This window comes from Pristiophorus japonicus, unplaced genomic scaffold (assembly GCF_044704955.1).
Source record: "Pristiophorus japonicus isolate sPriJap1 unplaced genomic scaffold, sPriJap1.hap1 HAP1_SCAFFOLD_266, whole genome shotgun sequence".
NCBI classification, from domain to species: Eukaryota; Metazoa; Chordata; class Chondrichthyes; family Pristiophoridae; genus Pristiophorus; species Pristiophorus japonicus.
In genome coordinates, this window is record NW_027252406.1 from 38822 (window position 1) to 48117 (window position 9296).

The 9296-nt window shown below is 55.7% G+C and overlaps 1 protein-coding gene across 1 annotated transcript in view; it reads right to left on the reverse strand.

Annotated features, from left to right (window-relative positions):
- The window catches only part of LOC139247268 (CD151 antigen-like), a gene marked incomplete at its 3' end in the record, with an annotated part of 47690 nt that extends 38815 nt beyond the window's left edge, over positions 1-8875 (reverse strand). The window contains exon 1 of the mRNA XM_070871584.1: positions 8738-8875. The remainder of the gene's footprint in view (positions 1-8737) is intronic.
- Positions 8876-9296: the final 421 nt, after the last annotated feature.

Genomic DNA, 9296 nt, shown 5'->3' on the forward strand with positions numbered 1-9296 from the left:
AGTGAGGTAACAATACAGGAGGGAGTGAGGTAACAATACAGGGGGGAGTGAGGTAACAACATGGGGGGAGTGAGGTAACAATACAGGGGGGAGTGAGGTAACAATACAGGGGGGAGTGAGGTAACAACATGGGGGGAGTGAGGTAACAATACAGGGGGGAGTGAGGTAACAATACAGGAGGGAGTAAGGTAACAATATGGGGGGAGTGAGGTAACAATACAGGAGGGAGTGAGGTAACAATACAGGAGGGAGTGAGGTAACAATATGGGGGGAGTGAGGTAACAATACAGGGGGAGTGAGGTAACAATACAGGGGGGAGTGAGGTAACAACATGGGGGGAGTGAGGTAACAATACAGGGGGGAGTGAGGTAACAATACAGGGGGGAGTGAGCTAACAACATGGGGGGAGTGAGGTAACAATACAGGAGGGAATGAGGTAACAATATGGGGGGGAGTGAGGTAACAATACAGGGGGGAGTGAGGTAACAACATGGGGGGAGTGAGGTAACAATACAGGGGGGAGTGAGGTAACAACATGGGGGGAGTGAGGTAACAATACAGGGGGAAGTGAGGTAACAACATGGGGGAGTGAGGTAACAACATGGGGGGAGTGAGGTAACAATACAGGGGGGAGTGAGGTAACAATACAGGGGGGAGTGAGGTAACAATACAGGGGGGAGTGAGGTAACAATACAGGGGGAGTGAGGTAACAATCCAGGGGGAGTGAGGTAACAATATGGGGGGGGGGGGTTTGAGGTAACAATACAGGGTGAATGAGGTAACAATATGGGAGGAGTGAGGTAACAATATGGGGGAAGTGAGGTAACAATACAGGGGGAGTGAGGTAACAATACAGGGGGAGTGAGGTAACAATATGGGGGAGTGAGGTCACAATACAGGGGGGGGGGTGAGGTAACAATACAGGGGGAGTGAGGTAACAATACAGGGGGTGTGAGGTAACAAATGGGGGGAGTGAGGGTACACTATGTGGAGATTGAGGTAACAATATGGGGGAGTGAGGTAACAATATGGGGGGAGTGAGGTAACAATATGGGGGAGTGAGGTAACAATACAGGGGGAGTGAGGTAACAAATGGGGGGAGTGAGTGTACAATATGGGAGGAGTGAGGTAACAATACAGGGGGAGTGAGGTAACAATACAGGGGGAGTGAGGTAATGATACGGTGGGAGGAGGTACTGATATGGGGCGGGGAGGAAGGTACTGATACGGGGGGGGTGGGGAGTGTGGAGGGGGAGGTACAGATACGGCGGGGGAGGGAGGTACTGATACGGGGGGGGGAGGGAGGTACTGATACGGGGGGGAGGGAGGTACTGATACGGGGGGGAGGGAGGTACTGATATGGGGTGGGGGGAGAGGTACTGATACATCGGGAGGGGGGAGGTACTGATACGGGGGGGGGGGGAGGTACTGATACGGGGGGGGGAGGGAGGTACTGATACGAGGGGGGAGGGAGGGAGGTACTGATACAGGGGGAGGAGAGTTACTGATACGGGGGGGAGTGAGGTACTGATACGGGGGGAGGTACTGATACGGGGGGGGAGGGAGGTACTGATACGGGGGGAGGAGAGTTACTGATACGGGGGGGGAGGGAGGTACTGATACGGGGGGAGGTACTGATACGGGGGGAGGGAGGTACTGATATGGGGAGAGGGAGGTACTGATACGGGGGGGGAGGGAGGTACTGATACGGGGGGAGGGTGGTACTGATACGGGGGGGAGGGAGGTACTGATACGGGTGGGGGTGGGAGAGAGGTACTGATACGGGGGAGGGAGGGAGGTACTGATACGGGGGAGGGAGGGAGGTACTGATACGGGGAGGGAGGGAGGTACTGATACGGGGGGGGGAGGGAGAGAGGTACTGATACGGGGAGGGGCGGGAGGTACTGATACGGGGGAGTGGTACTGATACTGGGGGGGGGAGGTACTGATACGGGGGGGGGAGGTACTGATACGGGGGGAGGGAGGTACTGATACGGGGAGAGGGAGGTACTGATACGGGGGGGAGGGAGGTACTGATACGGGGGGAGGGAGGTACTGATACGGGGGGGAGGGAGGTACTGGTACGGGGAGGAGGGAGGTACTGATACGGGGGGAGGGAGGTACTGATACGGGGGGGAGGGAGGTACTGATACGGGGGGGGAGGGAGGTACTGATACGGGGGGAGGGAGGTACTGATACGGGGGGAGGGAGGTACTGATACGGGGGGGGAAGGGAGGTACTGATACGAGGGGGGAGGGAGGTACTGATACGGGGGGGGAAGGGAGGTACTGATACGAGGGGGGAGGGAGGTACTGATACGGGGGGGGGGAGGTACTGATACGGGGGGGGAAGGGAGGTACTGATACGGGGGGGGAAGGGAGGTACTGATACGGGGGGGGAGGGAGGTACTGATACGGAGGGGAGGGAGGTACTGATATGGGGTGGGGGGAGAGGTACTGATACATCGGGAGGGGGGAGGTACTGATACGGGGTGGGGGGAGGTACTGATACGGGGGGGGAGGGAGGTACTGATACGAGGGGGGAGGGAGGGAGGTACTGATACGGGTGGGGGGAGGTACTGATACGGGGGGAGGAGAGTTACTGATACGGGGGGGGGAGTGAGGTACTGATACGGGGGGGGTGGGAGGTACTGTTACGGGGGAGGGAGGGAGGTACTGATACGGGGGGGGGTGGGAGAGAGGTACTGATACGGGGGAGGGGAGGGAGGTACTGATACGGGGGGGAAGGGAGGTACTGATACGGGGGGGGGTGGGAGGGAGGTACTGATACGGGGGGGAGGGAGGTACTGATATGGGGGGGAGGGAGGTACTGATACGGGGGGAGGGAGGTACTGATACGGGGGGAGGTACTGATACGGGGGGGGAGGGAGGTACTGATACGGGGGGGAGGGAGGTACTGATACGGGGGGGAGGGAGGTACTGATACGGAGGGGAGGGAGGTACTGATATGGGGTGGGGGGAGAGGTACTGATACATCGGGAGGGGGGAGGTACTGATACGGGGTGGGGGGAGGTACTGATACGGGGGGGAGGGAGGTACTGATACGAGGGGGGAGGGAGGGAGGTACTGATACGGGTGGGGGGAGGTACTGATACGGGGGGAGGAGAGTTACTGATACGGGGGGGGAGTGAGGTACTGATACGGGGGGGGGTGGGAGGTACTGTTACGGGGGAGGGAGGGAGGTACTGATACGGGGGGGGGTGGGAGAGAGGTACTGATACGGGGGAGGGGAGGGAGGTACTGATACGGGGGGGAAGGGAGGTACTGATACGGGGGGAGGGAGGTACTGATGGGGGGGAGGGAGGTACTGATACGGGGGGGAGGGAGGTACTGATACGGGGGGGAGGGAGGTACTGATACGGAGGGGGAGGGAGGTACTGATACGGGGTGAAGGGAGGTACTGATACGGGGGGGGAGGGAGGTACTGATACGGGGGGAGGGAGGTACTGATACGGGGGGGAGGGAGGTACTGATACGGGGGGGAGGGAGGTACTGATACGGGGGGAGGTACTGATACGGGGGGGAGGGAGGTACTGATACGGGGGGGAGGGAGGTACTGATACGGGGGGGAGGGAGGTACTGATACGGGGGGAGGTACTGATACGGGGGGGAGGGAGGTACTGATACGGGGGGGAGGGAGGTACTGATACGGGGGGGAGGGAGGTACTGATACGGGGGGGAGGGAGGTACTGATACGGAGGGGGAGGGAGGTACTGATACGGGGTGAAGGGAGGTACTGATACGGGGGGGGAGGGAGGTACTGATACGGGGGGGGAGGGAGGTACTGATACGGGGGGGAGGGAGGTACTGATACGGGGGGGGGAAGGGAGGTACTGATACGGGGGGGAGGGAGGTACTGATACGGGGGGGAGGGAGGTACTGATACGGGGGGGAGGGAGGTACTGATACGGGGGGGAGGGAGGTACTGAAACGGGGGGGAGGGAGGTACTGATACGGGGGGAGATACTGAACGGGGGGGAGGGAGGTACTGATAGGGGAGGAGATACTGAACGGGGGGGAGGGAGGTACTGATACGGGGGGAGGGAGGTACTGATACGGGGGGGGAAGGGAGGTACTGATATGGGGGGGAGGGAGGTACTGATACGGGGGGGAGGGAGGTACTGATACGGGGGGAGGGAGATACTGATACGGGGGAGAAGGGAGGTACTGATACGGGGGGGGAGGGAGGTACTGATACGGGGGAGAAGGGAGGTACTGATACGGGGGGGGAGGGAGGTACTGATACGGGGGGGGAAGGGAGGTACTGAAACGGGGGGGAGGGAGGTACTGATACGGGGGGAAGGGAGGTACTGATACGGGGGGGGAAGGGAAGTACTGAAACGGGGGGAGGGAGATACTGATATAGGAGGGATTACTGATATGGGGGTGAGGGAGGTACTGATATGGGGGGGGAGGGAGGTACTGATATGGGGGGGGGGGGAGGAACTGATACTGGGGGAGGTACTGATACGGGAGGAGGAGGGAGGTACTGAAACAGGGGGGAGGGAGGTACTGATACGGGGGGGAGGGAGGTACTGATACGGGAGGGGGAGGGAGGTACTGAAACAGGGGGGAGGGAGGTACTGATACGGGGGGAGATACTGAACGGGGGGGAGGGAGGTACTGATAAGGGGGGAGATACTGAACCGGGGGGAGGGAGGTACTGATACGGGGGGAGATACTGAACGGGGGGGAGGGAGGTACTGATACGGGGGGAGATACTGAACGGGGGGGAGGGAGGTACTGATACGGGGGGAGATACTGAACGGGGGGGAGGGAGGTACTGATACGGGGGGGAGGGAGGTACTGATACGGGGGGGAGGGAGGTACTGATACGGGGGGAGATACTGAACGGGGGGGAGGGAGGTACTGATACGGGGGGAGATACTGAACGGGGGGGAGGGAGGTACTGATACGGGGGGAGATACTGAACGGGGGGGAGGGAGGTACTGATACGGGGGGAGATACTGAACGGGGGGGAGGGAGGTACTGATACGGGGGGAGATACTGAACGGGGGGGAGGGAGGTACTGATATGGAGGGGGAAGGTACTGATACAGGAGGGGGGGTGGCGTCGGAGAAGCACGGCACTGATCTGAAGTTGGATTGTGGGCGAGTTTGGTGATAAAGGATTCCTCTTCTCTCTGTACCCTGCTGCAGACAGAAATAGTGAGCAGCGTATGGCACTGAGGGTGGCTATGGGGAAAGTGCCATTTGCGGCCTCCCATTGCTCCGTCACACACAGATGGCACGTCGAAAGCATCACCACAATCTCCAGCCCCACTTTGCGTGCTTGTGAGTTGAAATGGTGAACCACAGACTTCTCCAAGCAGACAGTGCCCTTTAAATGCCAGGCCCTCTCCTCTGTGCTTTTGCTGCTGAGCTATAAAGAGCCATGGCGTGGGTAACAAATCCCATTCCAAGCATTCCTCCTGTCCATGGGGAGCAGTCAGTGCAGGAGTGGGAGGGAGACCGGCTGGAACAATGAGCTGTCTCAGGGAGGGACCGTGCGGGTGTGCCCATCACCTTCCCCATCTCTCGCAACATTACTGCTTTATTAAGACCATCAGTCACTGTGCACCAAGGCCTGATCGGACATGCAGGGACCCCCTCCAGTCCCCAGCGAGCTTCTGTAGAGCGTGGATTGTCAGCAGCGAGATGCCCCGGTACCACTCTGCAATGTGCAGTGTGAGTGACACTGGGAAATGTAAAGGACCCAAACACATCAGATCCAGTCACACTGGGACAATGGTTTCAGCACAACCCTCTGTCAGATGGAACTGTGGAGCAGGAATGGGGAAGAGAGTGAGCACAGACTTACAGCACACAGCTACAGTTACTGCACCACCCTTACTCTCACACATTCCTGCAACACAGACACAGACTTGGCTGCAGATCTGTAATTTGAACAAGTTTGAACTGACACAGAACACTCCCTGATTATGCACATGTTCAGTGGCTGGAGTACTCCCATCTGCTCCCTCCCCATTACACCAGTGAGCACATGTTCACTCGGTGATTTAGCCAGGCATCCTATCTCAGCTCTCCTGGTCAGAATCGACCTATTCAGGCGATGTCCATCAATCCTCACAGCGTCACTGACCACGATGCTGATCCCAGCACAGCAATCTATCTATATCAGGTTTTATTTTTAGTGTCTGTACAATTGTATCATGCAGTGTTCCAAACTGATCTTTGATTGGTCAATGCTGGCCATGTGGTATTATCAGTCACACAAGTGGTCAAGGACAAATCATATCCAACAATAACATTCCACAAGAAACACAGAAAGAAGCAATTGTGGTTCACACCAAAAACTGAAAATGTAAAGAGTGAAAAATGAAAGTTTTACTTGAGTCGATAGGCCTTTAAGGTTTATTACCCTAGGCCCCTGCATACATTGGCACTTAACCTATGGCAAGGTCTGTGTCCATTGAGGGCCTCACCATTTTATTAAACATTCTTCACGACCAACAACAAAGGGGATTAACAAGAATCATGCGAGAGCTCAGGGGCAGAGTCTAACTCTGAAAAACATTACTTTACATTCAACATATCTTCAACAGTTGGCATAACATGTCATCTAGCCTGCCTCCCATCATCAGTTAGCAATCATCTGATGATGGGCATCCAAGTAAACAGAGCACAACACAACTCAAACCACTCCCCCCAGCCACACAACAACGCTCCTTCTACACTGTCCCATCAAACACTCCCAGGGCAGGTACAGCACGGGTTAGATACAGAGTAAAGCTCCCTCTGCACTATCCCATCAAACACTCCCAGGAGCAGTGTTAGATACAGAGTAAAGCTCCCTCTGCACTGTCCCATCAAACACTCCCAGGAGCAGTGTTAGATACAGGATAAAGCTCCCTCTGCACTGTCCCATCAAACACTCCCAGGAGCAGTGTTAGATACAGGGTAAAGTTCCTTCTCTGCTTCAACAATCTGCATCAGCCACACTCTCATAAACACACCCCTACCCCTGTTATCAGCCTGAATGTGATTGACCATGTATTGCAGTACTGTGGGTTAGTACTGTGATTTCAAAATTCTCATCCTTGTTTTCAAATCCCTCCATGGCCTCGCCCCTCCCTATCTCTGTAACCTCCTCCAGCCCCACAACCGCCCCCCACCCCCAGATCTCTGCCCTTCTTTAATTCTGCCCTGTTGAACATCCCTGATTATAATCGCTCAAACTTTGGTGGCTGTGCCTTCAGCTGCCTGGGCCCCAAGCTCTGGAACACCCTCCCTAAACCTCTCCGCCTCTCTTTCCTTCTTCAAGTCGCTCCTTAAAACATACATCTTTGACCAAGCTTTTGGTCATCTGCCCTAATTTCTTCTTCTGTGGCTCGGTGTCAAATTTTTTGTCTCATAATACTCCTGTGAAGCGCCTTGGGACGTTTAACTACATTAAAGGTGCTGTATAAATACACGTAGATGTTGTTGTATGTGATACCGTGAGCTAGCCTGGGATCGAGATGAGATTGCCCTAGTACTGATCTCCCATCAGAGCCCCATAGCTGGGGTGAGAGAGGAATCCTTGATCCCATCAGTTGGGGCAGGTTCAAGGCTGGCTATCAACTGAAAGGGCAGGGTACTAACCAGCCCATCCCCAGTCCTAGTTTCATTGCTCCACCTAATAGTGTTTCATTTTGAATATAACAGGATGTGAGCAGGCACTTTAATCCTGCTCAGGGAGTAATATCTTCCATTTGCTGCAAAATAGAGCCACAGTCCTATTGTTGTGTGGCTTCCGGAGTTTCATATTACACACTAAACAAACACTCAGTCAGTGACTGTGGGGCAAACCCCGCACACAGGCACACACAGCCTCTTGTGAGAAAGTGAAGACTCTCAGTCTGTTTACTCACATGTGGCTCTGACCCAAAGACCCAGAATAAAAGCAGGGTGGCAGGTGCCAGGAGCAGGCCAGGAATAGTCAATGACAGGGATTGGGCATTGGAGACTGGCAGTGTTTGCTGGGCAAGATCCCACACCCAGCAACAACGGGATACAGGGACCCTCTCTGACTGTGTAGAGCAAGATCCCACACGCAGATACAGGGACTCTCCCTGACTGTGTAGAGCAAGATCCCACACCCAGCAACAACGGGATACAGGGACTCTCCCTGACTGTGTAGAGCAAGATCCCACACCCAGCAACAACGGGATACAGGGACCCTCCCTGACTGTGTAGAGCAAGATCCCACACGCAGATACACCGACTCTCCCTGACTGTGTAGAGCAAGATCCCACACCCAGCAACAACGGGATACAGGGACCCTCCCTGACTGTGTGGAGCAAGATCCCACACGCAGATACACCGACTCTCCCTGACTGTGTAGAGCAAGATCCCATACCCAGCAACAATACGATATAGGGACTCTCCCTGGCTGTGTAGAGCAAGATCCCACACCCAGACACAGGGACTTTCCCTGGCTGTGTAGAGCAAGATCCCACACCCAGACACAGGGACTCTCCCTGACTGTGTAGAGCACGATCCCACACGCAGATACACCGATTCTCCCGACAGTACAGAGCAGGTTCCCAGCAACAACGGGATACTGCTTCCCCCAGCTGTGGGTCTGACGACACAAGCTCCGATCTCCGGCTGCAGTCCCGGTGAAGCTGGCTCTCCCAGCCGCTCCCTCCGCCCAGGCTGTAGCCCCTCGCTCCGCGCTCTCCGCTCCTGGCCGCTTGCAGCAGCGCCTCTTACCCGTGCTCCAGATGCTGCTGGCCGGTCACACGCTGCGCTTGGCTCCGGGGCCGCTGTGAGACTGAGTGTGGGAGAGCGAGCGAAGTGACAAAGGAGCAGCGATCCCGCCCTCAGTGAGCCAAACCCCTCCTTACTGCCAGCAACAAGGCAGTCCCAGTCCAGCCCGGGGACACCTAGGGGCAGGCACTGGCAGAGGTTTCACCAAACAGGCACAAACAGACAGAAAAGGGGCAAAGTGAGGGACACAAAACTGAGATGGACAGAGTGAGAAAGAAAAAGAAAACACAGAGACAGAGAGCGATAACAATGAGAGACAGAAAATTAGAGTGACAGAGAGAAAAACATTGAGAAATAAAGAGGGGAAAAAGTGAGAGACAGAAAACTGAGAGACAGAGTGAAAAAGAGTGAGAAAAAGATTAAAATGAGTGTCAGCGAGAGAAAAAATGAGACAGAAAGCAGAGAATGAGAAAGTAATAGAGGGAAAGAAACAATGACAATTAGAGAAAGGGTCAGAGGAAAAAAAAGATGGAGAGAAAGGGAGAGGCAGAGAAAGAAAAAG